This window comes from Cyanistes caeruleus, chromosome 13, assembly GCF_971803275.1.
Source record: "Cyanistes caeruleus chromosome 13, bCyaCae1.hap1.1, whole genome shotgun sequence".
Taxonomy (NCBI): domain Eukaryota; kingdom Metazoa; phylum Chordata; class Aves; order Passeriformes; family Paridae; genus Cyanistes; species Cyanistes caeruleus.
Genome location: NC_141713.1, coordinates 4794179 through 4822081, shown reverse-complemented (window position 1 = coordinate 4822081; position 27903 = coordinate 4794179). Strand labels below are relative to the sequence as shown.

General features: G+C 39.0%; 2 long non-coding RNA genes across 2 annotated transcripts in view; one reads left to right on the top strand and one right to left on the bottom strand.

The window, feature by feature from the left end:
• Positions 1 to 27903, top strand: part of LOC111934017 (uncharacterized) — a 90063-nt gene that overhangs the window by 39017 nt on the left and 23143 nt on the right. The window lies entirely within an intron of this gene.
• On the bottom strand, positions 670 to 26464 carry LOC147650661 (uncharacterized). The gene is made up of 2 exons (XR_015275971.1): positions 25844 to 26464; positions 670 to 2534 (listed from the first exon to the last, which is right to left on the bottom strand). It is a non-coding gene; the product is annotated as an uncharacterized LOC147650661 (long non-coding RNA).

Below are 27903 nucleotides of genomic sequence, written 5' to 3'. Positions count from 1 at the left end.
TACATTTATACTCCTTTCCCAACCTAGGACCAGCAGAGTCCTGCCAGAGTTTTCCATTTGAATTATTTTCCAATAGGAAATGTGGGTCTTTTTAAAGCAGGATACTTTGGGTAAAAGGGGAAAGTTAACTGAGCTCCAAATTTCTGGTTTTCCCTTTTTTTTATTTCTTTGTTCTGAAATCACATATCAATTTGCTGAAATTACTGCAAGGTAAATCCTGTATAGTCAAGGCCTTTTAGGAAGAAAATTCACAAAATACAATTTTATTATAAGAGGGGGATTTAATAGGAATACATACACTCTAGGAAATAATCAATACACTTACCATGGAAAAAATGCAAAAATAGTAAGTCTGATTTTCTAGATTAAATGTTTCAGTATTTCTTTTTCAAATACCATTTTTCTTTTGGAATTCAATTCTACTTAGAAAATACTAAATAATGCAAATGCTCAGAGAGCCACATAGTTTCAGGTCAAGGTAAATTTTTTGCATTGATTCAAAACAAAAAATTTCCTTTGTCAAAGCCCCAAAAAACCCATCCTTCAGTGTTCCTAACATATAAAAGTGATGTTAGCTCTTATTTTCTACTATTTTCTATTATTTTCTATTATTTGCATCCCATGCTTTTGTCAGGACCAAACATAGAATTTCCATGGCCATCTATGTGATTTTTACTTTTTTTCTAGCATGGAGTGAATTAATACTCACAGTATTGAAATGAACTGGTGTTTGATCAAGTGTTTTTATCTCTTGAAGTCTGTTCAGCAGAGTTTGAATAAGAAAATGAGTTATTTTACTTTGCAAGAAGCTCCAGTGGAAGAAACTCATTTACCCACACTCTTCCACTGCTGGGTTTGTCACGCTGCCCAGAGAGGTACTGTCAGTAACATCATCAGTCTCCTTAATGAGCACTTTTTTTCCAGCAAGAGAAAAATAAAGCTGAGCCTTTTAGGGGGGAAAAAAAATCCTGCAGATAATCCACAGGGTGGATTTTTAATCCTGTGTTCTTGTTTTCGTTTGCTGAGGTTGTTGGGGTTTTTATGTCTTGGAAACTTAGACTTCAAAGGCAAGTCAGAATAGCTGGACACTTAACTAATTAATTAGCTTTGGTCTAAACTGCAAAAATATAGACAGCAAATTTATTTCACTTTGAAACCAAAGGCAACACTGAAAAACATGAGTGGCCAATTGAAATAAACAGACAGGGCATTAGCACTTAAATAAAAATTCAAGTTCTGGAGGAAAAAGCAATTTTCAAATTTATTAGCAGGGTGAGATTCTATAGCAGTGGAGGCAGAACCTGAATTCCAAAACACACCTGGAATGGGAAACACAGCAAATTTTGTAAATATTGTACAAGTATGTTTTTAGTTTCCATAATGCAGACATTGGTAAAAAAAAATAATTCTCCAAACATCATTTGTTGGAATTATTTCAGTCATTCAAGAATTAGTCACAAGTTTGATGTTCACTTTTGCTGATGAGTTAAATTTCAAGGGCTGAGGAGGAACCAGACAACAGCAATTTCATCTTAATTCAACTGTCAACCTTCCTAGTGAACCTTGTACATTAGTTGGGGTGTTTGTTAGATTTATTGTGCTACAAGACAGACTTTTCACACAAGAAAATGGTGTCTTGATTAGTACTGAATGTGCATCATGAGAGATTCCTTGGATTACAAAATAATGACCAGTTTCTAACCAGCACTCCTGTGTCTTTTACCTTTACAACACTATCAACCAACTCAGTTGACACAAATTACCTCATTTTGCCTCTGACGCATCATTTTATTTCCATTTACCACTGACTTAAGCACACATAATTACTAACTTAGGTCACAAACAAATGTGATGGACAAGTTTCACACTGAGCAAAATGTTTTATTACACGGCATTACTATCCACCTAAGTTAATTAATTAAAATTAACATAAGCTGTTGGCTAATTGCAGCCCAGGAGAAATTCTACTGCACCCGATGGTATAACATTGGAAAATTATCTCAATATTTTAGAGCTTGACAAGTTCCAGTGAAAAGCTGAGCATTATTAGAAGCAGGTTATCATGGTAAATAGACCAGTGCTGACTTTCAGCATGGAAAATAGATACCTTCAGCTTTGCAGTTGGTGCAGAAGCAGCAGCAGCAGCAATGCTGTCCTGAACATTTTTGTGTTTACATTGCAATACAAATGTTCTCCAAATAAAACAGATCCTTTCTCAGCAGTCTTCTGACTACAGCTGCATGCAATAAAACCTTCCTGATGTCAAAGGCCGAAGAAATTATATCAACGCCAAAGAAAAAAATTATGCAAAACTCTTTTTGTGGGGAAGTGAAGAAGGGGAAAGCCAATCAGAGTATTTAATGGATGGGACTATAAGGCCCAGGGGAGACAGGTTTAGTGTCACTGCCTAAACAGAAAGTGGCAGGTATTTAGGAACCTAATTCTTACCTTGGTGCCTACCTGCTCTTTAAGTGGATGGAAATTTAAATTCTTCTGTGGCCTGCTTCCATGTGCCTCCTTGGTGATGGTGGCATCTGCAAAAAATGAGTTTTTTTCCCATTTACCAGAAGTTTTTATAAGGAATAATTTAGCAAGAGATGGATCCACTTATGGTATTTTGAACACCCAAAATTAAAGAGGCCAGTGAGAATCCCATGATCACCAAAGCCACAGAGGAGGTGCAATGGAAGTGGAAGATCCTGAAATAGCAGCACCTTTGATGGTCATGAGACACCACAGCAGGTGGATAGAGAATAAAAGCTGTATTTTGAGTTTCCCATCCCAGGCAGTCTGAACAGTCTCCCCCCATGCTGTGGTGCTGCTCCAGACAGGAATAATGGGCCTACAAAGATAGTTTGGGGGCTGTAATGAAAGGCAGTGAGTACAAACAGAGGAATTACATCTTTACCTCCTGAACAGGTGTCTGTGACATTTCTCTCTCCTGCAGGCAAAGTGAGCTGCCAGAAACACTGGCATGGCCAGCCCCAAACTCTCAAAAGCAAAAGGATTGTTTTGTTTCATTGCCAACAGAAAATCTTAGAATAACTCCATTTAGAAAGGGTCTCTGGAGTCATGTGGCTCACTCCAGGCTGGTCAGGATTCGGAGTTAGATCCGAAGCACCAAGCTGCAGCCCCTGCCTGGGGATGTGCAGGATGTAGCCACAGGTTTCACTAAAGATTCCAAGGCCTTTTTGCTGGAAGCAGCTCCTGTTTTAAGAAAGGCACTACATTTTTGTTCTGCTAATGCAATCTTTTAGTTATCTGCTGTCAAACATATAATAATTCTGGCTGTTTATATAGCTGCTTAAAACTAGCACATAAATTTCAATTAAACTGAAAAATGCAGAGGAGGGGGAGGCTGTGAGGTTACCAAGTTTATGGGAATGTATTAATCATTGACCTGGGCAGTATTTAATGCAGTTCTTTCTCATGTTCACTCACTGACCAGTACACTTCTATCTAAATGTGTGCTCCTGCTCACCCCAAAGTCACACAGCAAACAAAGCAAACTTCTGTCCCTTTGGCTTTATTTGTAAGCAAAAAAATACCCAGTATCGATATCCTTTCTGTAATTTTATTTGCTGTTTTACAACCTTATAAAAGTCTCTTTTTCTACCTAGTACTGCTTTTTAAATGAGTTAATGCTAGAAGAAATCAGAATGCATTACCTATATCATCTTTATTGCCTCCTGGTGTTTTGGTATTCCTGGGATGATTTCGCTTCCTAATGAACCTCCAAGCCTGAGACAGTTGAGCCATCTAAGAAATATATCTTGCTTTGGTCTCCTACCCCTTTTGGCAGGCTGTAACTTGTGGCAGCACTGAAGCACAGCAACAGTTTGGGAGGTTACCATCAGCTGATTCTGCTCACACTTTTTTTTTCCCTTATTTGTGTCCCTGCCTTCTTTCTCTTTGTCCTCAGAAAACACCAAATTTTATATGTATTTTGTTAAGTCATTTTTTCAGGGTAATGCTAATAATGCAGAGGGGAAAGGTCTGGCTTCCACAGACCCCACAGCTGTAGGACTGGCTGGCAGCTCCCAAGCTTTCCCCTAACCTGGCATCACTCCTGCAGGCTGACACCAAAGCTCTCACAGCAGATCTCCATCCTGCCCATGGAAACAGGGCAATGCCAGCTGCTTCCTAGAACAGGTGAAATAACCAGGCCTTTTAACAATGAAAAATTCAGGAGCAATCCGTTAACAACAGAGAATTTGTATTCATCAGGGTCCCTGGCATCCTCATTGCCCTTTTTTCACTGTACCTTGGCAGAAATTCCAGGTTCAACAAGGCTGATGGTCAAATGTCCACTGCCCAGATATTTTCTTTCACTTATATTGCATGGCAGAAGGTTAAATTCACGTTGGTGCTGTTTTTTCCAGAAGTGAAAAATGCCATGAGAGAGATGTCATATAACAGCTCCTTGAATTAGCTATTACCCCTACAAATCTCCTGTGCAATGAAGGTTCCTGGGCCAGTTGAGAAGGGTAGGGTGAGTGTGTCAGACCACACCTGAGTGTGTCAGACCATTCCTGAGTGTGTCAGACCATGTCTGAGTGTGTCAGACCATGCCTGAGTATGTCAGACCATGTCTGAGTGTGTCAGACCATTCCTGAGTGTGTCAGACCATGCCTGAGTGTGTCAGACCATTCTTGAGTGTGTCAGACCATTCCTGAGTGTGTCAGACCCCTCCTGGGTGTGTCAGACCATTCCTGAGTGTGTCAGACCATGTCTGAGTGTGTCAGACCATGCCTGAGTGTGTCAGACCATGTCTGAGTGTGTCAGACCATTCCTGAGTGTGTCAGACCATGTCTGAGTGTGTCAGACCATGCCTGAGTGTGTCAGACCATTCCTGAGTGTGTCATACCCCTCCTGAGTGTGTCAGACCATGCCTGAGTGTGTCAGACCACTCCTGAGTGTGTCAGACCATGCCTGAGTGTGTCATACCCCTCCTGAGTGTGTCAGACCATGCCTGGGTGTGTCAGACCCCTCCTGAGTGTGTCAGACCATTCCTGAGTGTGTCAGACCACACCTGAGTGTGTCAGACCACTCCTGAGTGTGTCAGACCCCTCCTGAGTGTGTCAGACCATTCCTGAGTGTGTCAGACCATGTCTGAGTGTGTCAGACAGTGTTTGGGCTGGCAGATGCAGAGGCTTGTTGCTGAAATCTATTATTGAATTTTCCACTTAGCACTGAAGATTTGCACCAAGCCTGTTTACTCTCCCCAAACCCCCTAGATTAGCCTGCTGCCATGAGCTCAGGTGCAATATGAGGATGTAAAGCTGAGGAGGAAAGACTCAAGCACAGAAATGAGAAGCAGGTTGTCTTTTCTAATCTATTCCCAATTCTACTTTTTGTTCCTATTTGATTTGGTAAACCCCAAAGAAAGCTAAGCATGAAAAGAAATGATAGATAGATAGATAGATAGATAGATAGATAGATAGATAGATAGATAGATCAAATAAACAAACAAATCCCACCCTGTTTGGTTATTTTCCTCACAACAAAAAATCTGAAATATTTAATTCTAAATGTTGGCGTATCATGATATTTCTTTTCTGCTCTCTCTGACTATTGACAAAAGCAGCCCTGCATGTTGTTGGTTGATAAAGTAATTTTCTTTGTCCTTCTGACAAAGGTGTTAGTCCTACAATGTTGGGTCAAAGGGTTGCACACTGACCTGTGAAGGGAAAAAAAAAAAAATCTCCCATAAAATTAATGTCTTTCAGAGTTACAATTATTTGCAATTATCTAATTCAGCATAAAAGGCAAACATGATGTCACAGGGCCTTTGATACTATAAAAGGTTCTTTTTGTGAAAGGCCTTTGACCCCTTCTAATCCACACGCCAGGTATTGCTGATTTAATTGCCTGAAATGTAAATATAAATTGCTGAAGGTGTCTTTCTGTTAATTTTATTTACTGCAATTGTTTTTTTTAATACTTGTTTTTGCACTCTGAAGTGTTCTTGTAGTGTTTCTGTAGTATTTTAATGAGCTCTGCATAGATACTTGTAGCTAGAAAAAGTCAGAACTATTGTGAATTTGCTCACATTTGCACAGAAACAGACACATGATGGAGGGAACAGTGCTGCCTTCATCACGTGCTCTGTGTGTATATATGCATGTGTGTTCTGCAGGAAAATGAATTATATCTTCCTGAATATGTCTCAGGAGTAAAATTTTTCACATTTAAAACATATGCAGGCTTCAAACTTTTAATCCCTGTTGAGAAAATGAGGTAGTTTATGCTATTGGTACAATTCTTTCTCTTAGACCTTCTGTCCTTTCAGTCCTTTTAGTTCTTTGTCATCTTATTTAGTTTGGAGCCAATAACATCCCTGTATTTCCAGGCAAGTGTAGCTTTAAGAGAAATTGAAGCTGATTTTCTATGATAAAAAATATAAAACTGAGCTAGTGAAATAGCTAATTTAGGGCTAAATGTGTAAAAGGGCAAAAAGAGAAAGAGAATCCTGAAAATCAGTGAACTAAAGTTTCTCAGATTTGTTTTTTTTCCAAGCAGTCCTGTGCAAGTTCCCCTGCAGCCTATGGGTGTATCTGCCCTCTGCTATAAAATGCAAGCTTTGCTGCTGTGAATATTTCCTCATCCACATCAGGATTTCTTGGTAGTCCTGGTGAAATAAAACAAAGGGATACTTGCTGCAGAAAGCTTTGATGCCTATTAATTTTACATGGTATTTTAGTGCTGCCAATTAATATGCATTCTTCTCACAGGAGTCTAAAAAATGAGCAGGAAGCAATAAGAATGATTTTACCACCCTAAAAAAACTGAGCACAGATTCACACTAAAATGACAATCTCAGCCTAAACAATGACAGGCATTGTCTTGCAATAACATCTGAAAATTGAGAAGTTGCTGGCCTGAGGTGAATCTCAGGGCAGTGAAGACAACCAACTTTCAAAACATTATTAGCTAACATCAATAACTCTATCTTATTAAAATCTCCAATGATAGCACACATGAAATCACCTTTGTTAATGGAATACAAATACAATTGCTGAAATCAGGCTGGCTCTTGCTTCAGAGCACATCAAGTAGGGGGTTTGGAAGAGGGGGCACTCAAATATTAACACTGGTCAATGACACAAGTGTTAGAAAAGAAAGGAACAGAAAGAAGGAAAAAGAAAGGGCTGGGGGAAGAAAGGAAAAAGAAAACTCCAATTAGAAGTATCCTGGGGTTATTAGAGATAACACTGCTCATATCCAATTAAGATGAAAACCATTTTACCAGTTTAATGTGCCACCTCTGGCAGTTTTGGTTTATTAGTTTTATCAGACTTCAGAACTGAAACTCACAGTGATATGTATGCTGTGTACTGGAGAGATAAATGCTAAGGCTTGGAGATTAATTAGTATAGAATAAGATGCTTGAAACGTCGTCCCTGAACCATGGGCAAGCTACACTTTCTTGGGGGAAAATGCTCATTTTTGAGGCATTCCTTTCAAAGGGTTACTTTGGATATTGCAGCAGGAAATTGCCTGCCTGGAATAAGATGTGTTACCCTGTTTTGCTGCCCATACCTGCAGGTGTGCCAGGTGCACAGCCAGCCCAGCCAAAACACCTCTCCCTGCTGGGGAGGAGATGCTGATCTCAGGCCAGCAGCTGAGAGCTGGGTGCTCTGGAGAGCAGACAATCTTAGAACGGGTAAAACTGAAAAGATCTTGAGTGCAACAGGTGAATCAGAGGTCTGTCTCCTCTGGGAGCTCTGGGGGATCAAGAAGGCAAAAAAACAAAAAATCAAACACATAATTTCTTTAATATCTGGTGTTTCATCAGCCAAAATTATGAGAGAATATTCATGTTAAATCTAGGAGGCAAAAAGCAACTCTCGTATGCAATATGAACCTGGACCCAAGAATAGAGATTAAATGGATGGAAAAAAAACACAGTTTGGTTATTGTGGAGGTGAAAACTCATGATTGCTTTCATAGAGAATAATCACCAGAATAATTGTGAAACCACCAGAGTAACATCTGTGCTCTACAGGCCTCTCAAGACTAAGAAGTTGGGGCAGCTTATTTTCACAAAACAAATTCTTCCTCTAAGAGTACAAAACTCTCCTATAGCATTTCCACAACTTCCTCCTCTGGGTGGATCAAAAGTAGCTTTTATTAATCCCACTTCCTAACCAGGACAAAATTAGCAAGTTTGAATGAAATATGGAAATTTAGAACAGAAGATTTTTCCTTTTTTTTCTTTTTGTCTAACTGAATTTTAAGCCAGAGAAAGCACTGAAAATTGTTTGAGGTCTCGTTAACTTAAAATATGAAACTCAGCTCAGTTCTTAATTATGTTCAAAACAAATGTCCAAAAATGTAATTATGTGAAAAGCAACTGAAGAAGTTGAGAAGCAAGTGGTCTTTTTCAGTGTCTGTTTGCAGACACTATCATGCCCTTGATTCATTTAGGTTGCAAATCTCAATTTAACAACAAAAAAGGAGAGGAGTTTGTGGCAGTTCTCAGGAAATAACTGAGAAATGGATTTTGGCTTCTTGATCAGGTGGCTACTTTCAAAATTTTAATTGGCTTAGTAGAGGTGAGCTATAACAATGGGATTGCAATCTCTCAATAAATAATCAATTTAAATCAAGGCTGTTTATATTATGGAAAAACCTGCTCCTAAATATCAAGGAAGTCTCAGCACAGAGTTGACACAAGCAGTGTTTATGCACAAGCTGAACTATAAGAAACTTCACTGGGTTTCCAGCAGTGAAACCTTACATTTGATTAGAAGAAATCACAAGCAGTGAGGTTTCTCTTAGACCATTGCAGCTTCAGAAGTAAACACCTTTACACAGGTGAATATGTATTTATATATGCAAACAGAGATTTATGTATTCTTACTACATTTCTTTATCCATGCCTCTATTTCATGTATTAATTCACACTCTACTTCAAACATTTCAAAAGAATTTTAAAAATCAACCACAGGACTAGAGACTGGGTACAGAGCAAGTCTAATCCCACTAGTGCCACCAATTTTATCTATTAGCTGGAAAAATGGAACCCAGAACAATAAAACTCAGGTAACATACAGTGATACAATCTAATGGCAACTATTACACAGTACTTTAAAAACATTTCCATTATGAGCATTGACACTATATATTTTATGAATTACTTTCTATGTTCTGGTGGTTGATGCTCTTACATTTTCTACTTTTAGGTTACCACAGGCCCAAAGTTTGAGGAACATTTCCAGGAGTGCATTTTCTTTCCTTGTTAGGAAAAAAACATACCAAAAGCTTATAATTTCACTGCATTGTTAATCAATAATATTGATTATTATATTAAATTGTTAATATAATATATTATTATATTAAATTGTTAATAACTTATATTGGCCCTCCGATATCAGATTAACAAATTCTAGGGTCACTTATATATATTCTTTAAGTGCCTAATGAATTAATTGTGGGATTGAGCCCATCACACTTATTTTCCCCATCTTCAGCATTTGTTGCACTGTAGAACAGGCTGCCCCTTCTCCAGAGCCACATGAGAGAAAAAAAGACCCTGAAAAATATCTCTGCTTGTTTAGTCACTGTGATTAATCTAGCTGAAGGTACATGAACAAAAAGAGAAGGGTCTTGAAGTCAAAAGGCCCACAGAGTAGCTGAATCTCTGATTGACTTCAAGCAATGTATCCAATTAATGTCCCCCTTCTGCTAAAATCCCTACAATAGTTTCCCTATTTCTCAATCTATTTCTCTCTGAAAGAGTTTCATGTCCACCCACATATAAGGCCCATAATTTGTGGCTAAATGGCAGCTGCAGCTCAGTGCTGGAGGCCTTTCCTCAAATTGGTCTTTAATTGGTATAATCAGGAGCTTGAATTATTGGTTCAACCAAAGGAAAAGTATTCATTCGAACCAACAGGATCGCTCTCTCTTTTTCTTTTAAATTAGCAATAAATTAATGACTTTTCAAGATGTTAAAGAGAAACTAAAACCTATGCACAAAAGATGGGATTCATTAATAAAAGCCAGTCGGTTTCATTCTCATTAAGGAGAAGAGCATTTAGGCAGCGACTTAAAGTCTTAAAAAAAAAATAGCTAGGGAGAAGGAGTACAGACTTGGGTGGGTACAATTGAAAATCAAGATAACTTGAACCGTGACCTGAAGAGATCATCAACCTAAGAGGACTTTGGGCTGGCTTCCTTTATCCCATACAGCCTCTTTTCTTTTGCAAATTCTGCTGAATTGTGACAGGTTTTTTTGTTTGGGTTTTGGGGTTTTCTGGTTTGTTCCAAAATGTCAGGCTCCATCTTTTAATCCTTAAACGTAGCTTGATAAATTAATTCCAGAAACTGAAAGCAGTTGACGGGCAGGAATTGGATCAGCCATTCCTATTATCCTGAAATGGACTCTGCCTCAAAAGCAAGTTCCTGCAAGGCCTCAGGTTGTGTCCTTCCCTCTGTTTATTTAGTGCCTGGTTTTAACCAAAGAACTCATCTTGGTCAAAGCCTTTGGTCTTTAAAAATCTTTATAAATATTCAATGTGTCAAAATCATCTGCTTTCCTCAGAAAGCCAGAGTGTATAAGTTATAATCCCAGGATTTCTGAGAGCTGTATCCTTTTCTAATAACTGTGACTTGAGACAGTTAAAATTATAAATAAAGATACTTATAAAAGGCCCATCCCCTCCTCTAAGGATTTGTAAGCAAGGTCACTCCTGGCCATTGATTTGGGAAGGAAATATTCCCTAATAAATGCAGAGATATGGCTGTGGACAGCAGAACATCGGCCTTGATCTCCTTTGTCAACACCTACCTATGCAGGGAGATCAAAACTGAGCAAGTGGGGGAACAGCAGCATTTCCCTTCTCCCCGTGATCAGCACAGAGGGAATAGTGCAGCTGCAAGCTCCCTTTCTGAAGGGCTCACAAGGAGGGATGAAATCCTTTTCAGACACTTTTTCCAAGCAAAATCTCAAGTCTAGAAACACAAGAACTTTGTTTGACTGCACTGTAAATAGGCAAGACTTTACTATTCCATGTCCAGAATTTTGCAACATCTGAAGAGTTAACAGACATCTACAGCATTAACATTTTCTGCCTCTTGACACAGTGCAGCTTCCCACACTTCCAGGTAGGTTTGGATCAAGGATGCAGACTCAAGAGGAAATCCCCATAAAAGGTCCCATGGACTCGAATTCACTTCCCCTCAAGTATCATCTCCTCCAAGCTAGCTTAACACAGGGCCAACTCAATTCCTTTAATGTATTTGATGAAAAGAAGGGAGCTGTGCTCCAGTTTTGCAAAGGGGTGGAAATCCTAAAATCCTGGGATGGAAGGGACCTTCAAGGGTCACCCAGTCCAACCCCTCTGCAGTGAGCACAGACCTTGAGCTAGAGGCAGGGTTTGCTCTTCTCCTGTGCAGATGTGATCTTACTCCTGCCAAGAGCTCTGTTACAGTAAGGAGAAGCTGAGACCTTGTGTCTGGAAGTCTTCAGCTGCTGTTGCTGCAGACTTCAGCAGCGAATTGGAGCTACCATGCGTTTGCTGATTATATGGGACAAAAGAAGCAAAATTACTATCTACAGCTGAGTCATGTGCTCTTTTAGCTTCCCCCTCTGGAAGAGCAATTTTTCAACCACTTCTTGCCAGGTCTCAATCAGAGCCCTTCTTAGCTGGAATTACAGCAAATAGGAAAATAACGGTGCTTACAGCATTTAATTATCATGGCTGAAATATTATTGTTGTCTCTCTTGGCCCTGACGTGGGGCTAGAATTCCTTAAGGTGACATTTCCAAGGCACAATGAAACATGTTTTACATGAGATTCCTTAAAACCCATCAATTATGCATGCTACAAAACTTGTTATTGTACTCCAAGGACATGATCCAAACACCAATTGTGGTTATTGGAGATCCACAGGACTTGGATCATATCCTAAATCAACTCTATGGCCAGCTATCAAAGTAATAGCTTTTTTCTTTTCATTTCTGACTAGGCTCTTTAAAGGTTGGATCTTTTTCCTTTGCTGTCTTAAAAACACAGATAAAGTCTCTTACTTTATGAGTTTTTCCCCTTTTTTTCTACTTGGGTAAGTTAGCAAAATTTAATAATTTCTATAGTACAGAGTGATTGACTACATGCCAATCTACATGACTACATGTGTGTGCACCTGTGCAAGTCATCCCCAAATGTTTGTAAGGTCTCAAAAAAATCCTGTATTCTTACATTCCACTTATCTTTTCATTAATTAAAAACAGGATATTCAGTACTTAAAATAAGTAAAAGCCAGGTTTTAAGAATATTAGCCACATAAGTAGCATGAAGCATCTTGATACACGTGCTTTTTACCCCCATGTTTTATTACAAGTCTGTGTCCTGTTCAGAGTGAAGGGATGCTGTAATGTCCTTTCCTTCAGTGAAATTTGACCAATGTGCTTCAGGTTTTCTCCACTCATATGTTACCACCAGAAAATTATTTACAAGCCTCTTATCAAAAGTTCTTTTGACACCTGAGAGAGTTGTGAGTTTTGTAGATATACCCCTTCCACATTTACCACTTTGTCATAAAAGTTAGAAAGACTGGCAAAAAATACCCAGTAAGGGAGAAATTTAGTTAATGCAGTGGATTAGCCATTGCTTTTTTTTTTTTTCCCCTCCCCTTCCCCTCCCTTTTTAAATTTGAATATTTAACACCAAGAGAGAAACCCGTCCTGTTTTTCAGCTGGAATAACAGCAGTTTCTGTTTCTAACCTGGGAAGAATGTGATGGGGATTGAAAAGCACCCCTGTCCTATTGTTAGACTCCCCCAGCACTGATCCTTGCTTTTAACATCATAATGAAGGATGCTCTTTAGTGGATTATCTTGAGAAGGGATTAACTCCTTCAAGACTTCTTAGGAGGCAAGGTGTTTTGAGCCCTAAATACACACCAATTGCCTGCTTAACTTTTCATCTTATTTTGAAAACTGCCCAGCTGGAATTCAAATTCTTTTCCATAGAGCTGAATTTTCTTAGTAGCAAAGTTTGAGTCAGGGGCAGCAGATGCTAAAAATAAATACTGTTCATTTAATCGCGTGCAGCCAAATGTTTCAGATACTTTGCCGAGACAGGCATGGCAGGGTAAGACTCAATCAAAACTTTTGCTGCAAATTCAGCAAAGCTTTAAATTCTGTCTCTGTGGCCCATGCACATGAAATAAGCCTCCATGGCCTAACCTCTCTTACAAGGTTTTTTTTTAACACGACAGAGAGACATAATATAGTCAGATAGATAGATATAGTACAGCCCATGACACTCATATAGATTTCATTTTTAATTTGTATTCATCTATTACTTCAGTGAGGAATGATTAGGACTGTACATGGATGTGCCTTGTGATATTTATGCTGTTGTCAGACATCCATGAGCACTCACAGGAATGTGCACACATAGAGGTACATACACATGTATAGGTACACACCCTGTATGTCACTCACAACCCTGTTAATAAAACATATATATACATATATATATTTGGGATTTGGCCACCCTGCCTTGGCTTTCAATATCATTATCAGCATTGTTTCATGACGTATTTGCTGTAGAATACAAAATGCCTAGTTAAAAAAAAAAAGCACAGTAAAGAGGACTAATTGCTCTATAATTTATAATCAAGTGACTTCTTCAACCTATGCTTTTTTATCTTAATAACCATTCATTTGTGTCTGCCTAATTCATTGGAAGCAAAATCTTGTATTTGTTCCCTCCAACCTTGTCTCCATTATTAACCTGCTCCTTTGTTTCAGACTCTGCTTGGCAAGGAAGAAGGGAGAGTAGCCCTAAGTTTTTGTTTCTTTCTTTCTTTCTTGTTATTTTTTACTTTACTGAAAACTTGTGTTCTGCTTGGTGTGGAGAATTAAAAATCTTACTTTTATTTATAAGGTATTTTTCAATTTCTGTAGGGTTGGCTGAAGGGGTGGGGATTTGGAGAATATTGGTCACAGAAAAACAGAATAAACTTTTACTTTGGAGAAGTTTTTCCTCTTTTAAAAGAGGGAAGTTCTCATCTTGCCTGTTTTTTCTCTCCCTGTTTTTTGTCCTTTCCTTCTACACCTTCTGTAGCTGCAACACAGATAATTTGAAACCTCATAAACAAGGTTTTTCAACTGGATTACCCAGACTGGGACTTGAGAAAGAGTTTGCTAAAAGTGACCAAAGAGATGATTCTGAGGGCAAGTGAGTTTTCTCCAGTTTTAACAAATGGGGAAGACCCAGGTGCACTCTTATTGTGAGCTAAATGAAATACCCTCTTATTCATTTTTGTAATAATAACTGTATTCCACAGACTACGCTTTAATTGTAAATAATCCCCCACATTCTTTCAGTGTAAACTCTTTAAGGAGTCATGAATTTTATTTATACTCTCTCACTCTTTGAGAGTCTTTTGTTTATTTGCTGTTTAGTTCTTTGTGAAATAACACTCCCAGAAGAAAATCCCCCTCTCTGCTTAAGGAATTAGCCCAGAGACAAAAGCAGGGAATTCTTTAAGCCTTGTTTTGTGCTAAGAGAAATGTTTGACATTTCTGTGGAGAGGTGTTTAGTTTGGATTCATTAGGTCTTAGGGACTCTTTTCTCTTTTTTGGCCTTTCAGTTTCTGTCACTGTTTTTTTTCTGTGTTTGGTAGACTGAAGAGAATTTACCAATGTGTAATTAGGTTTCCTACATTTGAATAGCAAAATCCAGTTGTGTTTTAAATAGGCAAGCTAAGCATTCCCCTCAACCAGCAGGCCCAAACCTGAAACCTGCTTTGTGAGCGGACGAAAGGACGGCAGAAGGAAGAAAAAGGCTTCCCCAAGGTTACTTAAAGCTTGAAACAAACACCAATAAGGCTCCACTGGTGCAATGCCATTGCTTATAGCAAAGGGGGAAGCTGTGGTCTTGGAAAACACAGTTTCCCTTAAAACTGGCCCTCACAATGGTAAAAACATGTGTGTCACATGTAACACACTGCTGCTTCTTCCTCGAGTTTGTGCAGCTGGGAATTTATCAGCACCAATTGGTATTGTGTAATATTACTTTTAATGGAATATAACAGCTTTGTAAAAACCTTCCATCAAATTAGAATCATTAGCTCAGCAGAGTGTATTTAAACATTTTATTAAAAGCAGCAAAATAGTTGAGCCAAGGACAAAAATATGAGGCAAATGAACCTAAAGTTGCATAACACAAAGCTTTTATTTTGGTTATGGAACACAGGTAAGGCTGTTAGGAGGGAAATGGGACTGCAAATCTAAAACACTAATATAAAGCATGGGTTTGCAATAAGAGATTAAGAGGAAGCCAGCCACTGAAACAGCTGTTTTGACCATTTTGAACTGTTTGTGTAGGTACTAGCACTGGTCTGCTTTTCTTTTGAAAATGGCAGAAAGGAATGTGCTGGCAATTTCAAATTTTTTCTCCCCAGATTCTTATCGAAGTGGGAAAATCATCCAAACTAATCGTTCCTAAAACAGTTTCCATTTTCAATCAGTCAGCAAATTTCTAGTGAATAAGGAATTTTCTTTAAAAATAAAATCCCAGCAGACTACAATTTGAAACCTTGTTCTTAGCCAAAGCTGTACTTGTAGGTAAAATCAGCCTGAAGTTTTCCATTGGGACTGTGCAACATAGTGGAAAATCAGAAGGTTAAAGACCAAGCAGAATACAAAAAAAATCCAGCCCTAGAGTACACACACACACACACACACCCCATCTCTGACATTAAAATGGTTGTTTTACCAGATTTATCTTTGTACAGAAGCTTTACCTCATTTCTCAGTCTTCTTTAAATGTGAAGGGCCTGTTAAAGGATATTTTTAATAATGGGTCCCCCTACTTATTTAACCATTTCATTCAACATTGCCCAGATTTATTTGACTGTCAGGGCTTTCTTCCTTTTCTGTTTTCTCTGGGACTTCCATTCTGGGTGAGGAATGTCACTGTTGAAAAACAATGTTATTTAGCTGGCTTTTTAAAGCTACAATAGTTATGAACTCCAGATCATTCTTTATTTACTAACTGACTGCTGCCAAGTACACCCAATTCATCTGGTGGAAAGACTTTGTGCAATAGCTGACAAATCTGGAATATTCTTCATTGGTAGATCTGGCAGGGACCACCTGTTGCGATGCCAAACGTGCGGTGTGAAACATATCTGGATGTTGACAGACTTCAGCTCCATTGCAGAGCATCACTGCTAGAACATAAAAGTTTGCTTTTCTGCCTTTCAAATATTCTGAACACCTGCTCCTCTCATTGTTTTCCCACTTATTATTGCTTTTTTATCTTTAATTCAAGTCGTAGTTGTGCTTTCTGGCGGGTAGAAGAGCTCTCTGGAGTCTTTTCATCTACTACAGTGGTTTGGATGCTGGTCCCAGAGGTATAGGTTCACATCCTTTTCAATAAAGCTGGGTATTCTTTGCCTGTATGCACCAAAATGCCATTTCAGACACCACAGCTTCTCCTGTAACACAAGCAGGGCTGACCTACAGCCCACGACTCCTCTCCTTGAGGAGCAAAAGAAGCTGAAGGAAGCTGTTGAAAAATATCAACCTGTTGCTGTGAGGCTGGGTTTCACCACAAATGCCTTCTTTTCCACTTAAAACTTTCAGCTGCACACAAAGTGAGAGCCTGGGGTGTTTATTTAGGATTTTCAAACCTTTCACAGCTCTAGAGCATTTGGCAGTGGCAGCCAGTGCAAGTGTTGTGCTGTTGTGCCATGTGCAGGCACAGCTAATCTGAGACCTTTTGAATGGATGGCTCAGATTTAATGCACATGCTCAGGTCTTCTGAGAGCAAGTGTGCAGGAATCTTCAAACAAGTGCTTCTCAAGAGGCTACAGCTTCCAAAAAAAGTAAGAGGATGACAAAAATGTAAGAGGATGTGGAGTTCTTTTCCCTTTTCCAACAAGAAGATCTTAAAAGGGAGGCTCAGGAAGAGACATGACACATTCCCTGTGCCGTACCCAGAGCTCCACAGAGAATTCAGAGGACTTATTGCATGTGTTCCTGATGAAGGAACTACTATCATAGGGAAAAAAACAGCCTAAATATTGTTTGTTTATTTGCTTTTCCGTTCTAAGACAATTTGATGCTGAAAATATTTTGCTCCTGAAATAGGTCAAGGGCAATTCAATCCCATCCAATGTATTCTTTCCACTTCTGTAGGCTGTGCTCTATCTTATTTGATCCTACAAGACCCTCCACTTTGGCTGGGAGAATAAGGAACAAGGGAAAATCTTAAGAATCTGGTCCTGATGATATAATGTCTTTATGCAAATAGGTGTGACATCAGTTAAAGCCATGTCCTTAGTTCCTTGTACTATTTTTAAAAGAAAATATCTGAACAACAGATGATATTCAATTCTTATACTGAAGGAGGCAGGGGTCTGCTTCAGAAGCTTCAATAAGTCTTAGATTAATTTTTCATTTCTCATTCTCTTTTTTTTTTAAGAGTAGGCTGTAATAATTACTATTAAGGTGGGAAAAAACAAGATGTTACCTTTAAACATAAAAGAAATCATAATTCCATTATTTTTTCCTGTATTTCCTGTGTCCCAACATTTCCTGTAAGGCAGTATCCCATTCATGACAGTGCTCATAGTAGAACTTTTAGAAAAGGTGCATAAAACCCTGGATAATTATGGAGTGAATTTCCTCCTTAACTCTATTAGTCAGTAGTTGGCTTCTATCCTGAAGCATAATTGTTTATATCCCTAATGTATGGTTTCATCCTGTGTAATGTAGCTGCGGATGGTCTCATTATCCATATAAGTGTTTAATAAATCCCTTTAATCCCGCTAAACTCATGCCTCAAAGATACTGTATTTTGTGGCAGTGAGTTCCACATGTTAATTAACTACTATAAAAGAATGATCCTAAGTGTAATTTTTGGATAATTTTTTTTTTTCTTAGAAGGTTCACATAAATTCACGTTGGCACCAGTCTTTGCTGTTTCTTCTGCGTTGCTGACAATACCCCAGCCCATCAATCAACCAGTAAAAAACTGGTGTTTTCCAAACAGTTAATTTTAACAGAGTATTTTAAAGTATTCACAGAAAATGTATGCCTGCTCTGTCTTCAGCAGGGATATCATCAGAGACCAGATTTTTTTCTTATCTGCTTGGTGTGCTGAAACTGAAACACGACCTGTGAGCCCAGTTCAGGTGGGCTCACAGATGGTGCCCCAGGAGAGGGGACATCCTGTCTTTTTGAAGGGCAGCATCTCCCAGTTCCTTGGCAAGTTTTGTTTCCAATTTGGGATACAAGAGCTCAGCCCAGGAGACCATCCTGGACAGGCTGTTAACCAATCTCCTGCCCCGTAAAGGACATCTCCTGCATCACCTCAAACCAGCACACCCTGTTCTGGCAGGGACCATTCACCTCCAAGGAGCAGCACAATGCTCTCCATCCTCTGAAAGGAGATCACAGATCCCAAAATATAAATTATTTAAGGTCTATCAACATCAAATACAGCAGATCTGACACCACTGGACAAATATTTAGGACACTGGCCAGGTTTTGGGAAGCAAAGTGTTTCAGGGTGCTGGGCTCCAGTGCTGAGCCCTGCTCTGTCACTCTCCACCTCTCCCTCTTTTCCCAAAATACCATTTTCATTTCTAATCCAAGCCTTACCCCTCCCATGAAACTAAATTATTTGAAAGTCTAAATCTTATGTGTAAGCTTTAAAAGGTGAAGGGTGTGATATCTAAAGTACTCAGAGGTACCAGAAAGAATATAGAGTGATTTCTAAAAGAGGAGTGCAGCCAGAAAAAAAGGCTAAAGTAGTTTGGATATTTGCACAAAGAAGTAAAGATTCCTCAGAAGCTCCCAAAACATACAGATTGCTCCTTTATTGTTATTGAATGCAGTTTATTTATACCTTACATTGCAGCATGGGCCATAGCTTTTTTATGGGAAATAATTAAATTTAATGTTATATTTTCTAACAATTTAAAATGCTGATCCTGCTTTTCTCCATATATCAGCTCTTATTACTCAATAAAATTTTGGGGTTCTGTTTCTTCTGAGGTGGACAACATAAAAAAAAAAATCAAATATTTTATTTACAAGATGAACTAGAGAGGATCTCTGGGTACTGTTAACAAAACTTATCCCACTTTTACATAATGAAAGTCGGATCTGAGAAGACTTTAAGTTTTCATTTGAGGATATTGTTTCCATTGTCATTTGTTGGTTTTCTTTTGTTGCAAAATGGACTATTTTGTGAAGGTGGCTGTCACTTTTGAAATGGAAATCATGATGAATTATGGCCCATTTTCCTTACTATGCTTTATCAAGCTCATTAGAGATGATGCATGGTCTGAAGTTAACGAAACAAAAGACAAAAAGCAGCATAGGAAGTTTCTCTTTCTTGCAGATATTGTTCACATATGAAGTTAAATCATCCTGTTGCACTTGTTGCACTTAATGGCCACCTCTTATGGGCATATTGAACTCTCTCTCTGTGGCTGCAGCTCTCCTGCATTTAGAACATAAAAACCCCTGCTGCAAAATTTTAAGGGCATAAGTTATCCCAAAACTTCTGTTCCTCATTGTCACTATCTCATTCTAGATTCATTTTGACAAGGAAGGAATATGCCAAGAAGCTTTTCATATTTTTACATTGTTAAATGCGGAGAAATGTGAATTTGTTCTGGAAAATAAGGGTTTGGAGAATGTATTTCCACTGAAATAACCGTGTAACAAAAGATGTTTCCTAAATCTCATAGATGGTGATGCATCTTATCCAACAAGCCAAGACTTTCATCCAAAACTAAACAGCTGTGGTGTAGTTTTCAGGCACTTAATATTTGCATAAACACATTTTTTCCCATCCAACTTGAATTAATCTTTATATCAATAACAGAGCAAACCTCCAAACAATTGTTTGAAGGGAAGAATTCAGTGAGTCTTTTCAATATTGGAAGGAATTCTGCTTACATATTCTAAAGGAAATCACACTCCTGTGAAAGCTGGACACTATTTGAACTAGCTGGAAATGTTTGGTAGACACGCTGCCTTATATGGGCCCTGGTTCAGAAAAGCACTTAAGCACACGCTTAACTGTTATCACGTGTTAAAGTGCTTTTCTGGATAGGGATCCATTCCTAAATCTTGGGCAACAGGGCTAATCCAGCACTTCTGAAGAGGCCAGTGAAATGATGCACTTTGATTTCACTGGACCTTGTCTGACCACTCCACTCAATCAATAGCCTGATGCTAAAATATGATACTGGAAAAATGGGGAGAAACATTAAATAGGAGTGTGGAAAGGCAAGTGTGCTGTCAAAGGAAGAATGGCTGTTACTGGCAATGTAACTTTTAATTTGAAAGGTAAAGCCCCTTTTATTACGTCTAAAGTGCATTAATTGGTACAGTGCCCCACGACTATCTGTTGTTATTGTCCACAGGCTGACAAACTGACATTTAATCCAGGAAAAACAGGATTTAATTGCTAAAACATGCTGGAAATTGTAAAGCAAGAACATACATCTGGCAACATTGAGGTGGGGGTGTTTAGCAAGCCATCTTCCAGCTTGTTCCTAGAGTAGATGGGCTCAAAAAAGACTCTGCTACCTGTGGCCTTTCCTTAAAGCTGCCAGGAGGAAGGACTGAGTGTGTTACACTTTTCTACTAATTTAGGTTGCATTGACATTTTCCAAGCTCTGCTCCAAAATGAAGTGAGGTTATTGTTCTGTGCAGTTACTGCCGTGGTTTTCATTTGAATTGTGCATTTGCCTTTGTAGACCTCTGGAAATGAAACATCTCGAAGTTGATGAAAATGGGGGAAAGGCCCTTGTTTGCATTGGACTTGTTAAATGTGCAAAACCAGTGTGGTCATCTCGATGGTTAAATAATGGGAGGAATTGTGTGAGGAGGAAGCCAAGAAAATTTTTTTTCTCTACTCCCACATTTAATGCAGAATCACCACGAGCCTTCAGATCCATTATGCTGCCTTGGTTTTGTCTAGACTGTGGGGTTAAGGCTTTGCAATGCAGCCTACAGCCTGACAACACCCAGCCCTGCTTGCCAGCCCTCCCCACACCAGCACTCAGGACTCCTTCCTATAGAAACCAAGGTCCTCAGGGAGAAAGAGCCTGGCTTTTGCCCCAGCACAGATTTGGGATGCTGCCAGGGCACACACCTGGAACCTGGATGCTGGGAAGTATCTGCAAATCTCACAATTCAGATACACCCTTAGCTCCTCGACCTGTAAAATGGGCACCCCGCCTCTCATCAGAGGTCAGCAGCTCTCATCACCTGTCAGAAGCATTGAGAGGTTTATTTAATTAATGTTTTTAATGCTGATTCAAGATGCCAGATGCTACAGTGCTGAGCTCTCTCTCTGTAGCTACATCAATAGCTAAGGAGGAGGGAAGGCACTAAAAACATGCAAAGCATTCTTAGCTCCTTGCTGATGCAAATTGCTGCAGGTAATTAAGAAAAGCACTACAAAAGAAAGCAGTAGAAGTGAAAGCTTAAACATGAAGAAATAATGACTTTTTTAGAATTTAAGTGAAAAATTAATCAACTAATAAAAAGAACTTAGCATATTATAAGCTAACTCATTCTTCTATAATTGAAACACGTGGGTTCACCTCTAAATTGCTATGAGAAATAACCAATAATATTTCAATGGTTTTATTTCTTTAGACTTATCGTGGGGTATAATCATCTTTGCATATGAAGAGTGGAACTTGCTAAATACAGATTTGGAGACTCAAGCTATCAAAGTGCCTCCTTACTCAGCTGAGACGCAGATTTTGTCTGGGCTGGGAGGCGTCATCTGAAATGTTCAGAGCCAGAAACTCTGCCAGCATCAGGACTCAGCTTTTCCTATTGATTGTTGCACAGCATCCTACAAACACATTCTGCAGACATAAGGGATCCCATGAGGACATACATATATGTAATGTAGATAGTAAAAAAAACAACAAGGAAGCACAGCGTCAGGTGAATATCTTGCAGCAAGGCATCAATGCCTCCAACTTCTCTCAAGCCCTGCTCAGCCTTCCCCTCATCACAGTGTCAGGCCTTCTTCACACAGACCAGTAAATCACCATTTTTCTCTGTAATTCTCCACTCAGGCATAGCCCTGTGCAGACTTGTGACATGTCCTAATTGTGCTGAGCGATATCACACCTTAATGACTGGCAATAACCTTTGTTTTATGTCCAGGCTGTTAATCCCTTTATAAGGGCCGTAGCAGCTGTCAGATGAGGTCAGGCATGAGTTCTGATTTTCCACTGCTGCTTTTTTGAGCAATAGTTTTTAAAACTCTTGAGCAATTCTCTTTTAGCAAACAGCAAAGTCCAGATATTTCCCCACTATCACTCCATCACATAGCTGTAGAGGTAAGTAAAGAAGGAGTGTGTTTTCAAATACTAATTTAGCTTGTATAATTACACAGGGATATGTACATTGCAAATCTATACACACTATAGGAATAAGGCCAGAAGGGGCTTTAAGAAGTTGTTTGTCCTAAGCAGTGCTTTGAAGCAGATCTGAAACATCCCTTACAAAGTTTGTTCAAGTCATTTTTATAAACTGTCAATACCCAGGGAAGCTGTGGAAAATGCAAATGTGCTCCAGTGCCATCAGAAAGCTTTAGAACTGGAATCCTTCTCTTGCAAATTAAAGACATTCCTAATTTCTTGTCCAATTCTTAGTGGAGATGAATAATTGATCCCCTTCCTCTTTATAACAACCGTTTAAATATTTGAAGTCTCTTATCATGTACCTCCTCAGTCTTCTCTTTTCTAGACTAAACAAACCAAGTTCTTTCAACCTTTCCTCATAGGTCACTTTTTCTAAACCTCTCATCTTTTTGGTTGCTGTCCTGTGGACTCTCTCAGATTTGTCTGTGCCTTGAAGTGAGGGTCCCTAATGCCAGACTCAAAATTGCAGCCAAAATCTCACCAGAGGCTCAGGAATATTTGCCTCACTCCTATTTCATCCTGGGGTGGAGCAGCATCTATTATTGGCTTACAGTCTGTGGTCCAGCTCTAACCTTCCAATTTACTTCTGCAGAACACCAGGTGAATCTTTCAATTTCCCACTCTTTGTTGTAGCACTTTTAAGATGTCTCTATTGAGTTCCAGGCCGCTTCTCAAATTTACTGGAACCTTTCTGGATTCTAATCCTGCTCCAGAGGCACTCGTACCCTGGCAGCTCAGTGCCACCTGCAAACTTGACAAGGCCATGTTTTATTGCACAGTCCTAGAGGCTGGTGAAAGCTGAACAAACCAGGCCTAGGATAAGGCTTTGAAAGGTCCCTAACTACATGACCACCCAGTTTGATAGCAAAGAATCAGCACATACTCCAAGAAAGGTTTTCCAGTTAGAAAGTGGTTACACTTCCCAGCAATCAGAGCTAGGGAGGGGACGAAATATTCAGATACAGCAAAGAGTAAAAGATAAAACTTTGGAGCAAGGATGCTATAAGATCTTAAAAATAGTAAATTATCTTGCATCTAAATGACTATAATATGTCTTTCTTATTGTGTCTACTGCTGCGCAAGCAAAGCTTAATGTGATGCTTAGATTACTTTAATAGCTTTTGTTAATAAGGCAGTTTTCCCTGCATTTTTTATTTCATTTTAGAGTGAAAGCAGTCCAACCAGTGCAGAGGGGATAAAATCATCTCATGGTTGTATCTCTTATGTCTTTTATGTAACTTAGATATCTGTTAAGTAGTAAATTGTGGAACATTTGTGCACGGAGCCGTAGATGGAACCTTAGAGAGTGAAGTGCTTTAGCCTGACCTGGGCTAAAGGAGGATGCTTCCCAAAAGGCAAGCTTCAGTCTAGCCTGGATTGCATGGCCTGTAGCAGGGAGACCTTATTCTAGCCTTTGCTTTACAGATCCTTGTCTCAGTTTATGGGGTTTTGCTGAATGTTTAATGTTCCAGACACTAGTTACTTAAGTCTGCAAGGGAAACAGTCTGCGGCTGCTGGCTGAGATGTCAAGAGTGAAACCTGTATGAAATGAGATGATGAGCACCACTTAAAGATGCTTACAGACTTTCAGTCACCTGAAAGGAAGTGTATCTTCCCCCTTCTCCTTGAATATTCTATTGACTTGGCCCTTTTTTTCCTTGTCAGTATCAGGCTTAATAGAAGAGCTGATTTTTCACCCAACCACGGTCAATTTGTTTCAGCAGCTTTGATTACATTCAGAAACCTTCCTCCTGGAAATTCACAGCACCCAGTGAGTTTCAGTAAAGCACACCCAGAACTGCATTTATAGCATGCCACAGTTTGATTCTGGATTTAAAGCCCCAGAGGCATTTTCAGACAGGCAAAAACAACAAGGGTTTGTTCATCTACTCAAAGTGCCTGATGGAGGAAGGTGTCTAGTAAAAATAACATCTGATGTTCTGCAAACATGGAGACTGGGAATTGCCTTAGGAAACAGAAGTTCAGGTGTCTATGTCTAGTCTGGAAGTCAGTGAAAGACCCTTTGCTGAAGCTTCCAGTAGGATGTGTATTTCCCTGTGGTTTCCCTGCCTGCAAGGGGAGTCAGCAGGTGCTCACCCTTGTCCTACCTGCTTTTGGGGCTCAGGATGGGAACTGGGAACTGTTAGATAACAGACACCACATAATGGCTTAAACAGGTATGAAACCCAGCTTAGGAAAGCCACCACATAGTCATAGAAACTGAGGTGGAGGTTAACTTCTTCCATCACATGGCTGTACCAGGTCATCTGAACAGAAAAGTAGGTGATCAATCCAGGCACAGGTGTATCATTAATATCAAGTGTACATTAAATTATTTCTTTTCTCAAAAAAAATAAGGAATTATAGATTTGTCTGGGAAGAGAGGATAATGGGAGACATTATCGAGATAGTTTGACATTGCTCTAATGTCTCTTTAGGTAAGCAAAAGTATCTTTTCTTTATTTTCTCTTTATTACAGAAATTAAAATCAGGCTTTCTAAAGTAGTCTGGAGTTTACAAACAAGGACTAATTGGTTAATATCCTGAAAATGTAAGCAACACTATAAAGAGGGATTGTAAGGAGCCTGAAAATGTTACCAAACAAACGTGTTATATCTAAGAAGAAGAAGTGGCTGAAGCAGTGAACTTCCAGAGACATTTTCTGAGCTCCTTTTCTTTGAGCAACACGAACACAATCTTCCTAATCCACTGCTCCTGCTCGACATTCCAGCCTCATGCATAGCCATTGGCAAACTTGGAACGTGCATCCTGTGCATTTTTTTTGGTTGAAATGCTACATCTGGCTTAGCTGGCAAGTGTTACTATGCCTCTAGAAAGTAAGCCAAAGTGAAAAAAAAAAAAGGAAAAAAAAAAAAAAAAAAGGAATCTTAACTACATGCAGGAAAAGATTACTGAAATATACTGTCCTCTTTGTTTCCTGGAAAACTGAAACTCCATTTATGGCCTCTGACCTTTGGAAAGATGGCCCCAGAGGAAAACCAGCTACCTAAGAGTTAATGTATGCAGTGTACTGTAAGTATTTCATTAATTTGCTTATTAAAAACATGAAAAGCTTTTGCCTCCTTGACACCCAAACAAAAGGCAAGCAATTGGGAGACTTTTGACCCGAGCTTATCAGATGACTGGTGTAATGCTGTCAAACCTTCCCCACTGGATGCAAGTAGGGTCACATTTTAGAGGTGTTTATGACATCCTAAGGTTCATAACGCCTATCTTTGTCAACACGAGAATGATGCAGGTCAACTGGATGGGTTAATGAGGCTGAGCATGTAAGGAAAAACATACAAGAGAGATGGATGTCTAAATTAAAAATCACAATTTAAATAACCTGTAATGCAAACACGTTCTACCCAAAGATAGAAATATCACAATTTGCTTATACTTACCATAAACTTTGGTGCCCACTGGTATAAGTAGACTTAGGAGTTGGCTATTTTCATTGTAAGGCAGTAGACAGCTTTGAAAACCCGAAGATAAAAGTGTTGTGATAGAGTTCTTATAGTTCTCACAATTTCCTTTCATCCTTTTTGAGAGCATCAATGTATATCATCCTCTTAAATATCTCCATAAAAAGCAATTTCAGTGAAAATGAGGGGAAAAATCTGCCCAAATAGTTTCACAGTGCAGCATGATCTTTGGGAGAAGAAAAAAAAAAAAGCTAGGTTGATCTTAAATTTTGCAACAAAAGAAACGGGCACAGGCTCAGATCATTTAAAATTCATTTAAGAATATTTGCACCAGATCCAAGGAAAAGAGAAGCAAAAAACAACTAGCACAGAAAACATTTTTAAAATCTGGAATGCTTTCAAGATGTCATAGGCTACATCTACTTTCTCAAGGCAGCTGTGGCCACAGGAGCAGATCAATAGATTGGAGGGGTTGGAGCTGAGGGTTTTTATCTGTGCTCTGGGGGAGATAGAAACAGGATTCCTTTAAAGCTGATTTAGCCCAAATCCCCAAACTGAAATATCTCAGAGTGTGATTCCAAGCTTTCAGGAGGTCTGGTCATTGGTTTGGCCTCTTGTTCCTGTAATAGGAGTTGGAGAACATTTGGCGCATGCCTGGATCAAAGCCTCCAGTTCAGTTTTGTCCAAACAGAATCCAGATTATGGGCTGCAAAACCACTCTGGGAAGTGAACTACTGCACACTAAATGGGACAGTCTGGGGGATGTGCTTCAACACAGCATCACTGCTCTGAATCACTGCACTGATGTGGATGCAGTCATAAAAGCCTCCCAAAAGGCAATTTAAAAACAAGCATCCCAGAGGAGACATTACTGGCAATTCCTGATTCAGTGATAAGCCTCTTTTTCAGGATGGAGAATTTTACTCTAATAGCTTGATCCTCTGAATGCACATATTCTAAAGCACTGGACAATGTGTCATTAGGATCTAGGCTAAGTGAAACATCTAAAGTCGTTTGACTTTTCATTCCAAATTTCAGTCCACTGGCTGTTTTGGGGTTTTTTTTCCCCTCCCAGTGAGCACCAGCTAAAATGCACAGGAAATAACAATATTCTTTGTGCAAACATTTTAGGGATTTTCCATGTATTCAGCACAGAAGTGTTACATGTGAGTATACAGCAGAATGACACCACAACATTTTCCCTGCTGGGAAAATGTAATGGAATAGGCATAAACTGGGAGTTTTCCTGTTCTTCTACATCAGTACTTCTGAACATTAATGAGAAGACCCCAGATTTTAAACTCCTAACAACACCAATATTTTGTTCAACCCAAACGTGTCTTCAACTCATTTTGACAGAGGAGTGAGACTTTTCAGGGAGCACAAGTAAAGGGTCTAAGCTAGGAGAAAAGTAACATGAAAAACAAGATGTTGTGATAATATGATAACATGAAAACATGTATTCCTGTTATATTTTTTTTTTAACCTTAGAAAACACCAGTGCTTTAAGACAACTGAAAATTCAAGGGGATTATTTTAGTCACAGGTTCAATAGTGGTTGCTTGGTTGATAATTTTTTTTTTTTCCTCAAGATAAAGCTATTATTATGATGGTATTATTATAATGATTGTCTTAAAAGCTTTCTTATTCCCACCTAGCACTTTCACAAATTCCTTCCCTCTCCCCCTCCCCAGCATTAGAGCTTCTTGGAATTTTTAGTATTATTTCAATTATTTGTAAGAAAAACACAATGTCATTATATTCAAGTTTTGCCTTACAGAGATTTTGGGCTACAATCTTTGTTTAGCTAAAGAAATGCCAAAAATAAAAAGATCACATCTTAAAAAAATAATAATGATAGCTTCTAGTTAGTCTGATTATATATATGGGAACTATTTTTCAACATCTTTTTGATGGTGTCTATGTGATATCTTCTGAGATGACAATAGATCCACAGAGAGAGAAATTTAGCTTTGCATTTAGGATTAGCACACACTCCTCCATCTACATTTAGAAATTGTACAAGTGTAGAAAAGCCC